This window comes from Zalophus californianus, chromosome 2, assembly GCF_009762305.2.
Source record: "Zalophus californianus isolate mZalCal1 chromosome 2, mZalCal1.pri.v2, whole genome shotgun sequence".
NCBI classification, from domain to species: Eukaryota; Metazoa; Chordata; class Mammalia; order Carnivora; family Otariidae; genus Zalophus; species Zalophus californianus.
The window spans coordinates 82945509-82964437 of NC_045596.1; the positions used below are offsets into that span (position 1 = coordinate 82945509).

Sequence of the window (18929 nt, forward strand, 5' to 3'; positions counted from 1 at the left end):
TCAGAGCTAAAGGCTTAGCTAGGAGCTACTTATTATAATAAATAGATTTCTCTCATGTTCTCAGGTAAAAGTTGGTAGGTGATTGATTGTAATTCCCCATCTAGGCCATCATTCTATGTAGAAATGTCCACTGAAACTCATGTTGACACAGTTGGGACAAAATACTGATTAAAAAGTTGTTCTTTTTATATGTAGCACATTATATGATTTCATTTAAATCCAGGGTTAATAAATATTCCAGTTTCAGTTTTACCAAAACAAACACATTAAATACAAGCAAAATAACTTAGGATTTATTTTTGGTGACAAATTGCCTAAGGACAGTAGTAGAAGACTCAGTAATCAGGTAAACTATTCCCCAGTTTACTCTCTCTGTGTAGGGCATACTTGCCTCCTTGCTCTTGCTTGAACACTCGGGCACATTTCTGCCGGAGAGTCATGGTCTAGGCGTTCACTCTAGAAAGAGCCCTTCTTCCTCAGACCTGCTGGGCCACATCTCCACTTACATCAAGTCTGATCAAATCCCAGCTTCTCACTGGGGCCCACCCTGACCACCCTACTTAACAGTGCCACCTACTCTCACCCTGGTACTCCTTTATCCTCCACTCTATTTTTCCTATTTCTGTGGTGCTTATCACTTTATAATTTACTCATCGATACTTTATTGCATTTATTGTTTACATTTTGTCTCCTACTGATAAGATGGTCAGGAACTCTGAGAGGGTTACACATCCTGTTCCTTAGTCCACATTTCTCTTTGCATCAGGGCAAAATCGTTCTCATAAACAGCTCAGATTTTGGATTCAACAACATGAAATAATGCCATTTGTTAATACAGAATAAGTAACTATTCTCTACACAAACAGAAAAATATTTAGAACATCAGTTTATTACTTATACAGTCTTCTGAACATGCAGAAACATGAACCCAACAACAAGCTTTAATGTGCCCCATACAGGTTCTTATCCTTTTAGCCAGTCAGATATCATTCTTAACTTTTTAAAATCTGATATTAAACCCTTTGCTCCCGGGGCGCCTGGGTGGCTCAGTCGGTAAGCGTCTGCCTTCGGCTCAGGTCATGGCCCCGGGGTCCCGGGATTGAGCCCCGCGTCGGGCTCCCTGCTCCTCCCTCTCCCACTGCCCCTGCTTGTGTTCCCGCTCTCGCTGTGTGTGTGTCTCTCTCTCTCTGTCAAATAAACAAATAAAATCTTTAAAAAAAAATTTAAACCCTTTGCTCCTTTTACTTTACCCCAGATTAAGAAGAAAACTACTCAAACATCTGACACTGCTTCCATCTTTGATATCTATTCTAGGCTCCCCAAGTAGAACACAACTTACTTGTGTACATCAACAAAATTTATCTAATCTCGGGATTACCAGCCATAAACAAGCACATAGCAGTCCTTTATGAGAGAGTGGGCATCTTAAAATTGAAATAAAAGGAACTTATCAAGGTACACTACTGAGATATACTCAAATTGGCATAAGCTTTGTTGATAGTGACAACCAGACCATAGACACATAAAAATTTCTACATGACAGTAACAACAAAATGATTTTTAAGTTAAATAAGACTCACCTCCCCTGGTTAATTAAGACAAAGGCAGATGGATGTATAATGATGGAATGAGCAATGGTAGAAGACTGCAGACTTGATAAATCAGTTAAGTAAAATTTTAAGACTTAAGGGAGCGCTAAGGATACAAATGGGTAGAAGCTGGAACACATAGTCCGTTTCGTAGATTAAAAAAAAAAAATGAACTTGAATTTGCACACACGTTCTGACTTCAAAGTGTTTTAGGATGTGGTGTATGCAACAACCACTGTGACAACTGCACAAGGTACTCCCAGGCAAAGAAACTCTCCCTACAGGCAATCAAACACCAACATAGTTTCTTCCAGCTCAGTCAAGTTTCATCAGTTAGGTTTCCTTTCACCTTAACCAGTTGTTACCTCAGCTTTTCTGAACTACGCCATCCAGTGGTGTCTCATAACCCATTTTCATGCCAAAACCACGGACAGTTGGTCTGCTAGAGCAGTACAGTGCACCGTTTCTCCCAACCCAACAAAGTAGATTTCCAGCATGCAAAATTCAGTCTCGATACAGACATTCCATGTTTATTTGTGTCAGCCAATTCCTTTTGCTTCTTAACGCTACTTTTCTCTGAATGCTCTCCCTCCTCCAGAGAAGAGCTAAAAAAGAAAAAGAAAAGAACATTCCCAGAATTCAGTTGCTCAGTGCCTAAGTCATATTTGCAAGTGGCACGTGAATGGCACGCCACGTGTCACGCCCTGCCACTAGGAGTCTCCATGGGGCAGTTTATTTCTGTGGAGACTATCTTCTGTTATGTTGGATTTTCATATGGGCTGTTGCCTTCTATTAAGCCAATCATCTGGAAGTACCTAGCCTGTCATTTAAAAGATGGATTAAAAAAAAAAAAAGATGGATAAAAAAGATCTTATCTCTAAGGATTCCTAAGCAACATTAATAATATGAACCCATTTACTGACTGCTGTTTACATTTTGCATTTCCTTAGGGCACATTAAGCCATTTGAGAGCCTGCGACACCATGTCCAAGCCAAAGCACTATGACTTACTGGCCCTGTACTGTTGATATTAATGAGACCTAGATTATTAGAGAACAATAAGACAATTTAAAAAACTGAAATAAAACCCATGGCCAGTCTCTCACTTTTCCCTGCCTCTCCTTTTTAATTATACCTGCAATTGAACATTTTACCCGAATTCAGGAAAAAATTAGGCAAAGAATGATTTGCCTTAAGTCAAACTCCAAAATCCTATGCTTTCAACTGAATATGTTATTTAGAGTTTCATTAATTGAAGGAAGTGGGACAAATACTGAAGGATGTTTATGTAGGAGAAATAACTTGTTAGGCTCTCTGGGTGGCCATTTATGTGATAGACTGTGAAGACTGTGAAGACTGTGAAGCCACAGTGTTTACTGGACAATAGAGATGGTGATTCCTGCCATCACCATAGTGGCTCTTGGTTAAGGTAACTAAAGATCAAATTGCTTCTGGATGCACATAGAGCAGCATGTTTTGGGGGATAAATCTCAGCCGCATGGTTCTAAGATGAACAATATTGTTCAGCTACAGCTGTAGTATAAAACATCTAAAAAGGGCTTAGCAAATATGCAAATCATCATTAATTGACTGAACAAGTATTTACCAAGTGCCAAATAGATTCCAGATACTGTTCTACACACTGAGAACAGAGCAATGGGAAAAATAAATATTACTGCTTTCCGTGAGCTTACATTCTAGTGAGAAAGATAATAAATAAAAAGACTGAGCTACAAAGTGTGTCATTGGATGCTAGGTGCAATAGAAGAAAATAAAATAGGAGTGCATGACAGCAAGTACCTGAGAAGTAGTGGGGGGGGGTGGAGGAGAGGACCACCAGTTTCTATAATGTGGTGAGGGAAGTCCTTGCTGAGGTGAAGGTGACTTTTGAGCCAAGACACAGAGGAGGTGAAGACTATACAGACCTATGGGTGATCAGCTCTCCAGCAAGTACAGAGCATGCGTGAGGAAGAGAAAGGAGGCCAGTGTGGTTGAGGTCAATGAAGGAGAGTGGAGGGAGCAGGAGATGTAATTACAGAGAAATACGAACAGATGTGGGGGAGAACTCAGAGCCTGTAAGGCCTTAACGATGAAGGCAAGCACTCGTCCTCTTCTGCAGTTGGGAAGGGAAGCCACTTGAGGGATTGAGCAGAAGTGTAGTATAATCCTACCTACGTTTCACCAGGATCATACTGACAGCTGGGTGGAGGACATGGGGACAAGAGAGACGAGAGAGGAGCCGGGGAGCACTTCCATATAGGCCCCTGCAACAATCCAGGCGAGGAAGCCCAGGCCTGGGCAGAGGCAGTGGGGATAAGATGTGCACAAATTTGGGGCACACTTTAAAGGCAGAGCTATAAGGATTTTCATAGAGAATCCACATGGGATGTGAAAGAAAGAGAGACATCAAGGGCACAGTTGCTGTGTACCATGAGAAAGGACAGTAGAAAGAGCAGATTTAAGAGGGAAGGGCAGGGGCATGGTTCTGGACATGTTTAGATTCAAGATGTCTCTTGCGCAGACAAATGGAGGTAAGCAGGTACTGAGAAATGGGAGCCTGGACTCAAAGGAAGGGACAGGGCCAGAGATGCAGAGGTGCAGATATTTAGGAAGCATCAGACTGAGGATGGTTTTGAAAGCAAGAGAGCAGACAAGATGTCCAAAGAGAGTGTACATAAAGAGAAGCAGTCCAAGGACTAAACCCTAGGACACTCTAAGAGGCAGAAGAAGCACCAAGGAGACAAAGAAAAGTGGCTAGAGCTAAGGAAGAAACAGGAGCGTGTGGGATCCTCAAAACCAAGTGAAGAAAGTATTGGAAGGGAGAGAGAATGTCAACTTGCCATAGGGTCCAATGAGAGAAGGACTAAAATTTGGATGACGGCAAAAAATATGTTCAAGTACTGGAAAACCGAGTCTTATCTGTAAGACCACAGATACCACTCCTCAGAAATTGATTTTTACGAGCTATGTCATCCTATCTGCATGTCTAGCAAGTAAAATTGTTTAATACAGCATTAGATATTTACAAGTCTTCTGTATTTGCTGTATTTGCTTATAACAGAAACAATCATCCATCTACCAAATCTACTACCTTAGCCTGATAAGGCAATGATGAACCCTGGGAACTAATTCTTGATAATTCTATTTTCCCTCTTTACACTTATTTGCTGGGTGATTGATAACATGCATTAAATGAAACAATGTAGACTTCAAGAAAAACTGCAAACAGGAAATTGCGATACTGACTTTTCCACAAGGATTAAGTAATTACGATAAGGAACCACAGATAAGCAGCTAAGCAATTATAGCTAGACATGAAGGTCAACAACCAGGCTTCACGGAAGATGAAACTGAGTGTCTGGTATGATATGGTCATGTATAGGCAACGTAGGAAACTGAATATTTTACCTAGATCCTAATAGAGCTGTTGGGTGAAATTTATCATTCATACTTTCTACACGATTTAGCACTGTGCCTAGAGAGGGTGCTCAATAAGCGGTGAAGAGAAGAATGAACGGAGTTCATGCCCAGAGCTACTACACAGGACCATGCAGGTTGTGCCCTACAGTACTGCAGGGGGCGCTGTTCATCAGCTGCCAAGTCATGACAGACACACCTGCCCAACCACACGCGGCAGCCCTAGGGAGCATCCATCAGCCTTAGACTTTCATACTGAAGTTGAAAAGCAATCATGGTCATGGCACACATATGCTAAATATCCTTTGAGATCAATATAAACTGAAAACAGGCTTACAAAGATATTGTCCATGTACGAAGAGACAGTTACCAAATGCCTATATATGGATTTGATGATTTTTACCTTGCTATATGTGAATATCATCTGTTTTCAATTAGCAATAATCGCGCCTTGGATAAACCTCATTGGCTACGATACTGCCACTGCGCAAAGCCGAATATCATCTGTTTTCAGCGTTTGATTATAAACTGCTAGAAAGTAGGATTGATCATGCAAATGCTATATACCAGATGCAGGAAACACCATTTTCAATGCTGACTCTCATATGTGATGACTTTGCAACACTAAAGAAATCCATAAAAAGCACCTTTAGGAAATGTTGATTCAGAAACCATTTAAAAGCCATGTTTACAAGTCACACTAGTGATTTTTATCCTCTTAAATTTGGGGAGTCATTGTTGATTCTGAAGAGAAAAAGACTGTTCACTTTACAGGGAGAGCCATGTGGCATGTTTTAAATTGAGGCAGTGTATTAGAAGGCAGGCCCAAACTGTTTGGCTTATTTCCCACATTTGTGTAATTTTCCTTGTAAAATCCAGAATTTATTTTCTATCATTTTCTTACCTGCATCATCCTCATCACAGCCCAATTAAGAGCCATAACACAGTATACCCCCGAGATACCTTAAATTAACCACAGACAAAAATTTACGATTTCTGGATTACTGACTGAAATCACAAAAGAATAGTGACCTTAAAACAAATCACACAAAATCTCAGTTATTTAAAGCCTCGAGACATTATTTTCCCCTTGATTATATAAAGCTACATAGAAACATGGAAAAATATATCCTCCTACTTCTTATTGAAAATCACTCATGGAGATCAAAAGCCAGAACCCACTGCAAAGTACCTGAGATGTTCAGCTTTAATCTCCCTGACCCTCAGCGCTGTAATTCTTCCTGATAGTTGTCAAACCGCAGTTAACCACGCAACAAACACAGAACATTAGCCAGAATTTAATAACAAAAGCAATAAATATTTTATTTGTTAATTCAAGTAATTAAATAGAAGCTAGCTAATTGGAAAGGAGCTAAAATCTGAGAAAGAGCACCAGGGGGTGAGGTGAGAGGTGTAAGAAGAATGAGAATTTTATATTTGCCAAAAATGTCCACCATGCTCGAATCAACCTCACACCTAGCAGCTCTGTCTCTGCACCTTTCTTAGATTTATCTATACCAGGACTTTATTCAGAAAATTATATAATAATCAATATATATTTCATTTACACTCACTAGAAAATCCTGTCTGATGGCACCTGGGTGGCCCAGTCAGTTAAGCATCCGACTCTTGGTTTTGGCTCAGGTTGGAAACTCAGGTCGTGGGATTGAACCCCGCATTGGGCTCCATGCTCAGCGCAGAGTCTCCTTAGACTCTCTCTGCCCCCACCAGAAAGAAAGAAAGAAAAGAAGGAAGGAAGGAAGGAAGAAACGAAGGAAGGAAGGAAGGAAGGAAGGATCTTAGAATCTTGAAAGAAAGAAAGAAAGAAAAGAAAAGAAAAAAAGGAAAATCCTGACCCCAGCCTATAATTTATCCTTCTTATCTCTTTCAAACATCTTTAAGGCTTTAAAGTGTACTCAATTCATTTCAGCTCTTATTTATTGAGCATCTACTATATGCCAATACATCAGTACATTAGTGACATGGACAAAAATTCCTATTTCCCAGGAGTTCACATTCTAGGCTCGTCAAACTTATTTGGGCAATTGATAAATTATTTTGGTATTTTGAAAAAGTATTAAAATTAAAGGCCATTTGGAAAAAAGAATAATTAGTGTCTACAGGAATTCTTAGTTATCTCTTTTGTTTACCAATCACATTTTTCAATACTCACACAAGGACAGGTGCACAAAGCAAAGTCCTTGGGTGGCTGTCCGGAGTTAACACTCCTGCTCCGCCATGTGTGTAATCTTTCTGTGTCATTTTAAAATGATCAGTTTTTACCTTGGGGTGTGAATCAGGGTCATCTGTGAAGCTTTTGAAGTCCAGAGCTATATGTAGACTTACTGAATAAGAATATCCTACAACAGGGCTGAATATGTGTATTCTTTAAAGCCTTACAGTTGGTTCTAATGCCAACTATATAACAATCCTTTTAGCAAACTCTTAGAAGGTTAAAGGCAGGAGTGAACGCTATGGATAAAAGAATTTCCTGAAAAGTTCTACGACATGATAATAGTAGTAATAATAATAATGATAGCTAAAGCTTTGCACTTAGTGTTTGTCTTGCGCACTTCGAAATTATTTCTTGATATTCCTTCATTCAGCCCTTACGATAACTATGATTATTTCTATTCTGCAGGGACCTGGAACACGGGGAGGCTGAGTAACTTGGGTAAGGTCCCAAAGCTTTGTAAGCAGCAGGACTGGGTTCTGAACCTGGCATGGTGGCACAAAGTGCCTGTGCTCAGTTGCCACTCTGTGGAATTTATTCTAACTATTCTAACTATTATAATTTATTCTAACTATTCATCTATTTACTAATTCGTTTAGTAAATGAATTAGGTGCAGGTTTAAGAGAGACAGATGTGTCTTTTTCCTCCATAACTTTGGCACAAATATAAACAACTGTATAATTTCTGCAATACCCATTTCTGCTAGGATATAAGGATCACATGAAAATAAACATGTTTCTCATTTACCATGGCACCCCCCCATATTTAGCATAGTGCTTGATGCACGGCAGCACTCCATAAATATCTGTTGACCGACTGCATGAAAGAATGACAGATGTGCATTTTCCACTAGAGGAGTCATACTTGCACACACACTTAACTCAGAATATTAATAATGCTTAGGGGTGCCTGGGTGGCTCAGTCATTGAGTGTCTGCCTTTGGCTCAGGTCATGATCCCAGGGTCTGGGATCGAGCCCCACATCGGGCTTCCTGCTCGGCGGGAAGCCTGCTTCTCCCTCTCCCACTCCCCCTGCTTGTGCTCCTGCTCTTGCTGTCTCTCTCTCTGTCAAATAAATAAATTAAAAAATCTTTAAAAAAAAAAAAAGAATATTAATAATGCTCTACCCAAGCATCAGAAGAGAACAGCGGGAGACAAGAAGGGAGAGAGTAAAACCCACCACATCCAGAAGACTACTTGATTCTCACAATAAGCCCAGGAGCTAGGCAGCAGAGGTTTTATCAGCTGTATTTTGGAGGCAAAAGTACTCAACGAGAATGTGCCTGGTCATTCATGCTGTATTTCCCAAACTTGAACCGTGGACTCAGAGATGTGTGTTCAAATCCCATTTCTGACACTCCTATCTGTGGCTTTAGGCAAGATGCTTAACACCCTTGAGCTTTGGCTCTCTCATTTATAAAGAGAGGTATATACTGATTTTGCCTTCTATTCACAGGTTCCAAACACTTAGAACAGTGCCTGCTCTGGAGTTGGCACTAAATTTATTGTTAAATTGCAGTGCCATTAAAGGCCTTAAATATGAAAACACGTGTAAGAGCGCCTAGCATTGTGACTAACACACTGTTCATCACAGTTCCCTGGTGACTAAACAGCCCTACAATGTTATTCCCACTTCCCCTTCCCTTTAAAATCTTTAAAGGGGCCGTCTCCCTTCACCATTTCAGATTCTTTCTAAGCCATGTGACCCCTTCCACAGTGAATCTTAGGAGGATTGGACCCACTTCTGTGAAATCACCTAGTTCACTAATGCAAAGGGGAGCGGATTTAATCTTTAAACCAGGACAGACTCTAACTTACACCAGGAATTCATTTACTTTCTCATTCCCATGAGACATATTAAACATACATCTCTAAGTTCTCCTTCTTTGTAAAAACCATGGCATCACTTTAATCCATTTCATAACGAGCCTATAAAAAAGGTTTACAAAATCGCAGCACTGTTTTATTATCACCATTCAGGTGAAGGAAATCAATTTGCTACATAGCTAACTACACATTAGATTTCTGTGCTGGGGCATCCTTACCTGGACATTTATTTTATTTTTTTAATTTTTTTATTTTTTAAAGATTTTTATTTATTTATTTGTCAGAGAGAGAGAGCACAAGCAGGGGGAGCAGTAGAGGGAGAGGGAGAAGCAGGCTCCTCACTGAGCAAGGAGCCCAATGTGGGACTCGATTCCAGGACCCTGGGATCATGACCTGAGCCGAAGGCAGATGCTTAATGACTGAGCCACCCAGGTGTCCCCTTACCTGGACATTTAAAATCAGCATTCCCAGATCTGTGATTAATCTATATACACCCTGAGCTCCATACACCCACTTTTCGGCTCAGACCCCCCCTCCACCACCATGTCTGCCTCCTTAGTATAGAAGCAGAGCCATCAGGCCAGCACAAGAACATGGCTGAGATGTTGAGGATGGATCCTGGGCCCTGACAGTGGCTTTTCGGGATTAAAGGAACTGAACTTTTCTCTGTTGGGTGTTTTTTGTTTTGTTTTTTTTTTGCAGGGGGTGGAGGGGTGATGGTAGGTGTTATGTGAAAAATGTCCCATAGGCCCAGTTACATCGCAATGAGTAATATATGGATGTGTGGTGGGCAGAGTGTTTATTTAGCCTGTGGTAGGAGGGAGAAGGCAGTGCTTGGATGTATAAGCTTTTGCAAACCCGATGTGCTAAGGGAAAAAAATCCAAATTTTAGCGGGCTTATTTTTTGCAACAGTAAAATGAAACACTAAGTGATTTCCACAGTTATATACAGCTTCAACAGTCTACATTTTTATCAACAGCTGAAAAACAAAAACAACATTGTTATATTTACACCACACACTTATTCTAATGCACCAGGAAAGGCAGTGATGTCAGAATTTATAGAGATACAGATAGAGTTAGAGATATACATACCAAGATGACAACCTTCTACGAGCGTAAGTTTTAAATAACTGTTTGAAGAGGATTTTCATCCGATTTAATTTAACTTAATTTAATTAAGCTTAATTTTAATTTTCCAAAGTAATTTCTGATTTATTAATTAGTTAACTGAATATAGTAATATGAACAACGACCACATCAAGGCATTTGGAAATCACTGAATTGAACAATCTCTAAGTTTTTAAGCTTTTCTGATATTTTATGACTATTAAATACTTATGTTTTCAGCAATAAGGTTGGCTTCTTTCAGCATGACTTGTTTAACATTAACTGTTTTAAAACATGAACCTGGACAGATTTCTTTTCAAGAAAGTGAAGCAACCAAACTATCTGGTGGATTAACTTTTTCCACTAAGATAACACAAAATTAGTTAGGGTTGGGGAATAAATCACCGAAGAGTCAAGTCTTTAGGTGTGTTTGATTTTCTAAAAAGAAACTTAAATATCCTTTGGTATTTATGTATTCTGATAATCTGGCTTAAATCTTTTCTAAAGCATTTTCTTGAATTAAGTACAGCATTTCCTTCCAACAACATGTGAAAACCCTAAGTATTGTAAGAATGACTTTTAGGACGAACATAAAGTCTGCGTGCTCAAATCTAACTATGAGCTTAGACATAATTTGAAGTATGTAAGGGAAGCCAATGGGCGCCAGCTAATGTCTACTTCTTGATCTAAAATAACATCAACAGACAAGCATTCTAAGTCTAGGGAAGAGGAGACCCTCAGCGTGCCAAGAAGAATAGTGAGGTGGGGGGAGGGAACATTGCCTGCCGTCACATTACCATAGCCCATAGCGAGTAGTCACATAGCACTTACTATGTGTCAGGCTGTGCTTGAAGATCTTTACAGATTCTAATTCACTTAATCCCCATAACAATTCTGTGAGCTCCACACTGCAGCACAGTGTACAAAACCCAAACGGCCAGCCACAGAGCTGAGAGGTGACAGGGCCTGGAGGTGATGCAGCTGGGATCTGAATCGGGCACCCTGGCCTGAGAAGGGGTGTTATTTGTGAATTGGGAGTGGAGGGCTGGGGCCAGATTTAAAGCCCTGAAAGATACTGGGAGACATGAAAAAGGTCTAAGAAATCCACAGCGATGGAAGAAACGGAAATGGGAATGCCCTGGAAGCAAAGATTAAAACACAGCCTGAAGACAGGAAATAAAGAATTCTGAGAAGAAGCTGGTCTGAGGCTACCCTTGTTTTTGAAGCTGCGCAAATCAGCAGGGGCCTACAGAGGAGGAAAGCCTTCCTTCTGAGAAATAAAGGGAGCCCTCAAGGTGATAGCTAAAATTGGGATTTAGGAGCCCGTCTGTGGCAGACTCCTGGGAAACCGTAACAACCAATTTTCAGTGAATAAAAGAAGCGACGTCCAGGTAATTCTTGCCCCTTGCCATCTGGCTCATTTTCTCAAGAGAAAACTGACGCACGGGGGTGAGGCGCCTGGCTGCAAGGTTATCCCAGCTGATTACCGAGCAGTCCACCATTCTTCCCACTATACTACTTGAGTTGTTTTTATCCCTAATGTTCCCTCCAGATTTAGTACTTTTTTACGATTCCATTTGCGTATTTGCTAAAGAAGGCGTATTGGAGGAGCCCAAAAGTTGTTCAAGCTGTCTATGGCATGCACACATCGAGTACTTTAATATTCTGCAGCCGTACACAATATTAAAAGATGCATATGCCTGAGTCTGCGCCGAATGCTAGATGAGAAGGAAGAAACTGGGAAGTAATGGTCACTGGTGTATGAAACACTTTCTACTTTCTATTTTCAAATTGCCAGAGCTGGCCAGGAAGAAACCTCAGCAGGAGAGGGGCAAAATGTTGTTTGCTCTTCAGCAAACAGATAGAATGAATGAGGCTGACTCTACCACACCATGGAGTAAGTTTGGGAAACTAAAACATTCTATTTTATTCCATTTTCCACAGGAAACAGAGAATGGAGATCTGTGGTAGATGCCCATTAGCATTATGCGGTCCCCACAAAACCCAACTTTCTCAAGTCTGAAGACATTTAAAGGTAATTATGGGGGAAGATGAGGGAAACATTTCCAGCAGTTAAATAAGGATAGTCATGGAATGGACAAACATCATGCCTCACAGGTCATTACCTGTGCCATGCTGCCAACCATGATGTATGAAGCAGAAGAAAAATCCATGTCAAGGACAAAATGAGAAGGACATTAAGGGCTTACTCTATTTAAAGTTTAGTAGGGAAAAGTGAGTTAATATGTGATCTACAGGCTAGGGTAGAAAAACTCAAATCTACCACTGAAGAATAACTGTTAAAATACACTAAATGTATACAAATGTACATCCAATTCTAATAAAGACAATAGAAATTAAAGGGCAAAAGTAGCACTGAACATGCTGCAGAAGTAAAATTATCAACGTTCTCCATCGTTCTTCAGAAGCAAACAGGTGACAGAACAAAGAAGGGCAGTGGGACACTGAGGAGGGGACAGGGGTTCTGGGCCTGACTCAGCACTACCGAGCAGGAAGTGACATTGCCAGACCAGGGCCCTTGGGTTTCCTGATCCGTGAGGCTGGTAGCTGAAGTGATCTCTAAATCTCTTCCAAAAACAAAATTAAGATGACTGTTCACAGCAGGAAAATAATCGCAGGGAAAAAAAATTCACATATTTTTAAAAAGTCAAGAATTTAATAATAGGGATCGACATGGCCAGCAATCAGATATATGAGCAAATTTTTAACCCTTAGAGGAATAAAGAAAGTGTTCATTAAGTTATTACTTTTAAAATATACAACCACTATAAAAATCCCTCCACCCTTAAAAAAATTAAATAAATAACAACAAAACACAGTAAGAGAGGTCAACATCCAAAAAACCATCAGTAGCTATACGATTAAAGGAGCACTGTTTCTCTACTTACATAACTTCTGGCACCATACCTCTGGGCTTTTCCTCCACACCAACCAATTTCCAGACCCAGGGTCCCACATTTTTGCCACACTTGGTTACAAAGTTGGGAGTTCCCACAACACCCTTCCTCCCACCTCGCTCAATAATTTGCTGGGCACAGACTCAGAGAAACATTTACTTATATTTACTGGTTTATCAGAATGAATATTATAAAAGATACAGATGAACAGCCAGAGGAAGTGGCACATGACAAGGTAAGGAAGGATCCCAAGTGCAGGAGCTTCTGTTCTTGTAGAGTTGGGGTGCACTGCCCTCTTGGCATGTGCTTGTGTTCACAAGCCCAGAAGCTCTCCAAACCCCATAATTCAGACATTTTTTATGGAGGCTTCATCACACAGATACGATAGATTATTACCTCAATCTCCTGTCCCTCTCCCCTCCCTAGAAGATGGGGGTTGAGCTGAAAGTTCCAAGCTTCTAATCATGGCTTGGTCTTTCTGGTGACCCACCCCCACCCTGAAGCCCTCCAGGAGCCCACTCAGAGTTGCCTCATTTGAACAAAAGATGCTCCTATCACCCAGGAAACTCCAAGGTATTTAGCAGGGCTGCGTGAGATGCTCCTCTAACTCCCATGACTCAGGAAGTTTCCATGGGTTTTAGGAGCTCTGTGTCAGAAACCGGGGGCAGGAACCAAATATATATTTCTCATTATGTCATGGTGATATATCAGAACATATTACTTAAAATTCACAAATCCCTCCTTTTTCACAATGTTTTTTTTAATATAGCTACCAAAAATCATTCAAATTAAAAAGCAGCCGATTTACTTGTTATTTATATTAGAAAAGCATAAAGAGCATATACTTAAAGAAGAGAAAGTATTTTGGTGAAGGAGCCCTTCTATGTTTTAAAGAAGAAAGAAATGCCACGTGGGGAAGGGCAGGGAAGCTTCAGCTAGAACACAGATGATGTTGCTAATACAGAAGTCATTCTGGATATTGAAGAACTCACAAAAATAAAACCAGTGGTTCTGAAATGGTCAGGAAATCATCATATGGTGGGAAGCAAGATCACACAGTAACAAAAGCTGAGGTTATCTGTTGCTTTGACACAGAGATGTTTTGAAAGGGTGGCAGGAGGAAGTCCTGATAAGGTTAATGAAGTATCTAATCAAGATATTCACTTTGAAGTCCTGTAACATCTATGAAATACACTCATAGAATCAACACTAAAAGGGGCTTTGAGATCACGGCAAATAACCTCATGAATCGCAGGAAGAAATTGTTGTCGGACGGGCACCACCTCCCTGGATTCCTGATTCACAATCTGTACTCTTTCTCACCGCTTCTGGACAATCGTTTTCACCAGTATCATTATTTTTATCTTCCTTTTCCTGTTACGCTCAGAAAAAAAGGTATTCTTTCAGTATAATAATGACAAGAGGATCCTAGACAAAACAACTATCCTTCCACTCGGAACCAAAACGAACGTCAAGTAACTCATCTGTGAGTCAAATGAAAAGGAGAAATCAGGGAATAAGAAAGCACACCAAACAAAACAAGGAAACAGTTTATATAAGTTCTCTGAGTGGAATTTTTGAATTTTCGATCATGAATTATTTTAATGAATTCTGATTCCTACCAAAAGGGCAAACAGGAATTTAGCACTGAATAAATCAGCAAATGTTTGATGTTTCTTTATTTTTTTTTAAGATTTTATTTATTCATTTGAGAGAGAGAGAGCACAAGCAGGGGGAGAGGCAGAGGGAGAGGGAGAAACAGACTCCCCACTGAGCAGGGAGCCTGACTTCCGGCTCCATCCCAGGACCTGGAGATCATGACCTGAGCCGAAGGCAGATGCTCAACCAACTGAGCCACCCAGGCGCCCCATGTTTGAAGGTGTGGGAGTCTGAGTGCATATGCATCAATGCTAATGGTAATGACCGATGACTTTCATTCACCGAGATCCTACCACACCTCAGGTATTATGGAGGAACTTTTCTTATGTTGCCTCAAGTTTCACAGCAGTGTAAGGTAAAAATTACTTCAATCATCTGCAAGACGAGTAAAAGGAGAGAGAGGTGTTAGGTAACTTAACTTGTCAGCAGCAGGATTAAAACCTATGTCTGTCTGATTCCAAAGCCAATGATATTTCCACTAGGCGGCAGAGCCTCATCCTGACAGCACTCCCATCACATACCCCATGCAGAGGTTACTGGGGGAAAAAAACAAACCTGGAACAAAAAGGTGAACACATCCATGCTCCATTTCAGTTTTACTTTCTACACAAATGTTCAAGTTTTATTTTTTGCCAGTAGTATGGTGAAGATTTAATAGCTTTCACATTAGGTCTTACTTAAACAGAAAATCAAAATCTGGTTGAAAAGAAAGCTAATGTTTACATTTTTAGTATTTAAAATCATGATCATTAACTTGACCCTTAAAATAATTTATTCTACCAGACAAATACAGTCACACTGTCTATTGACCTCTACTGGACAGATTGTTAGTACGCTGCTCCCTTTCCAGTGGGCATATCTGACTCTTCCCAGATTTCTTTCATCAATTATAATGCTTGCTCTGCTATAACCCTTCTTCCCTTTCCCTCCATCATTCTAAACTGGACAATTACCCATCATGAGTCAACCCTCAAACCTATTCCAGTGTATCTTTGCAAGGGTCATGGCTATTTCCATCATAATTTTACAACCAGTCCCTTTCTTGAAATGGGCATTTGTCATTACACTTACCTAGCCATCACTAAATGCAACATAAGGCTCCCAAGCTGCGACTGGTCCCTCTGACGTTCCTCATATCAATGGAAAGGTCTCCATTAGCCTTCCTGGCCTGATTCCTCAGGTCCAACCCAACTACACGTGAACTATCTCTGACAAATCTTTTCCCCACCCCCAACACCTGCATTCTCTAGTCACCCTCAGCTAAGAAATAATTATTTCTGTGACTCCTGACTGGCTCCTGATGATTCTTACTCTGTCGGTGGAAACCAAGACTATTGGCTGCCACCAGCCAACTGGACCAAATCTTGCTAATCTGCTGGTTTTCCCAAGCTCTTCATTATACCTAATCCTCCACAATTTTCTTCCTTTCTTGAACTATCTCTAAAATAAGGACCCACTTCTTTCAGTTCTCCTCTCTCTCACTGTAGCAACCAAAGAGGTACCCAGGACATCATAGGTTCCCTTGTAGGTGATCTCAATTCCCATAGAGATGATTTAGAAAATACACCTACAGAATTGGGCCTAAGTTCCATCCACAACCTCATTACTTTTGGGGAAAGGTCTGTCACCTTTTGGATAGAATTCATCGCCTGGTTGAAAGAATTCATCACCTGTTTGAAGAAGTTTGATTCAATAACAGAGTCATATTCATTGTTGAAGCAGTTCGCCTTGTTCTTGGACAACATCACTACTGGCCTCGAATCTATGACTTGCTAATTACGAGAAACCCAGTACACTGTCCTCAATGACTGTATCATTCTGGATATGGAGTCAAACTGATTGCTGCACTTTTGTCCCACTAATCTAACTCATGTCTTTGTCATAATCAGGAAGGTGCCAGAGACAAATGAAGAAATTCCTTGCATTGCTGGAATTGCAGTGCTGACACCACTGAGGAAAGATGACAGGTTCTAGGACTCCTGGTAGACCCATGAAGGCCTATGATATTGGGCATATAGATTGATTCGGCCTCTAATCTCTGCCTTTCTGTTTATTTTCATAGGTATCTCTCTTCCTAAATGTCTCCAGGTTACAAAGTAGAGCAATTGTCACCAAGTCTCAACAGATGATTCAGCTGGTCCTTAATGAACATTCAGTCCTTAGTGACAGAATGAAAAATGGACTTATGTTGTTGAGAGGGAAAGAGAATGTGTCTTCTCTCCTTGAACAAGAGGAGGGACTGACACAGATTCTCTCTCTGACCAAACTTTAGACAGGCTCCTTGAGCCTTCTTTTCCTCCAGGCCTCATCCTTTGGACCCTGTCTTTAGCTTGCCTGTCCACTGGTGGCAAGAATCCCCTATCCTTGATATCTGATCACCTTGGTCTGCCTTTAGCAAGAATCTCCGTACCCTTGATATCTTCTCTTAGTAATTTTCCATCCACAAACCTCCTTGCCCCACTCTTTGGCTATCAATTCCCACTTGTCCTTGTATTCTGAACTGAGCTCAGCTCTCTACTGGGCTCTTTTCCCCTTTGCAATAGTTTAGGAATTAAATGTTTTTATTTTTTTATTTTTTTTTTTACCACTTTAACTGATGTCTGGCTCTGGTTCTCTTTGACACATGGTATCAACACATGGTATGTGTGGTCATAAGGAATATTATAAACTTTATAAATTGAGGTAATGCATGCATCACTTCATTTAACAAATATTAATGAATGTCTACCATGAGGCAGTCACTATGCTACCTGGTAAGGATAAAATGGTGGGCAAAAGTAGACAAGGGGTCAGCCCTCATGAAATTGATAGTCTAGTGAGGAAGAGAAAGCTCAATAGAATGATCACACAAATAACATAATATTATTACTGTGATAAATATTTTGAAGAAATAGTACATGGTACTATATGGGCTAGTCAGGGAAGGCTTCCCTGAAGACTAACAAAGTGACATTTAAGCTGAAATCTGACTATTCAAGATTATTGGATGTGTGTATGGGGGTGAGGGATATTCTAGAAAGAAGGAACAGCATGTGCTAATAAGTCTCTTATTGAAAGGGAAGGTGGTACGTTCAAGGACTTGAAAAGAGCTGAAGTGAAAGAATGCCATTGTAGACAGGTCACAGGAAATAGAGATAATGAGGGAAAAAGGTATTAGATGAGACTGAAGACATTTACAGACAAAAGAACACTCAAGACTTTCTAAACCATTCTAGGATTTGCAACTTGATGCTTGAAATTGGACACCATTGTATGTAGGCATTAGCACAGTGTTTGTACCAGCATAAACGTTCAATAAATGAAAACCTTAAAAATATTTGAATCACCTTAATGTGTCAATGTATGGTATTTGTCTTATGTGTAGCATACATTGACTTACACATACACACAATGTATGCTACACATAAGACAAATACCATTTATCATTGATTTTTGGCCCTAGGGTGGCCGGTGGAAGAAAACAAACAAAAAACAAACAAACAAACAAAAAATGACTGGAAATCTCAGTCACATTTATCTGATTTAAATGTCAGAAAGCAATCTACAGTTGCACATTACATAGGAAATGTAAAATCTAGATAATGTACACTTCATTGGTAGTTCCATGAACTATTATTTAAAAAGTCAATCACTCAAATTTGAAATGAAAATGTGTTTGCATCAGAATGATACTCAGCTGTCAAATATGGAGAATTATCACTTGACACGGGATGCCTGAGCAAGACCCACCCTCCCATATTTGAATTACTTCCAATTTTAAAAGATAATAGCTCACATTTCACAGGCATGTGAAACTTTTTTTCATTCCCTCTTTTTTTAATAAATTTTTTTTTTTTTTTTTTTTTTTTTTTTTTTTAGTAATCTCTACACCCAGTGTGGGGTTTGAAATCACAACCTCTTTCTGAGGTACTGACTGCATGAAAAATGTCCACAAATAAAAAATTTATTTTTCTTTAATTAAAATTGAAACTTATTTGCAATTTAGAAAGGATGAGCGGTGGGAAGCTGTCGGCAGGAGGACCTGTCTGCTCCCTCTTCATTCCACAGCCCTCTCAGTATTGACCTATTCCATAAAAGGACAAGTGTGATGTCTGCTATAAAACCCGGATTCACAGTTAAAAGCTCTCTGGGCTTCCCATCACCCAACAGTGGAAGAGAACTGAGGGCTGGAATATT

At 40.1% G+C, this 18929-nt stretch overlaps 1 protein-coding gene and 1 pseudogene across 8 annotated transcripts in view; both read right to left on the bottom strand.

The window, feature by feature from the left end:
* Nucleotides 1-18929, bottom strand: part of PPP3CA (protein phosphatase 3 catalytic subunit alpha) — a 449539-nt gene that overhangs the window by 129405 nt on the left and 301205 nt on the right. The gene's annotated exons all lie outside the window — the stretch shown is intronic.
* On the bottom strand, nt 5327-5501 carry LOC113926000 (annotated as a pseudogene).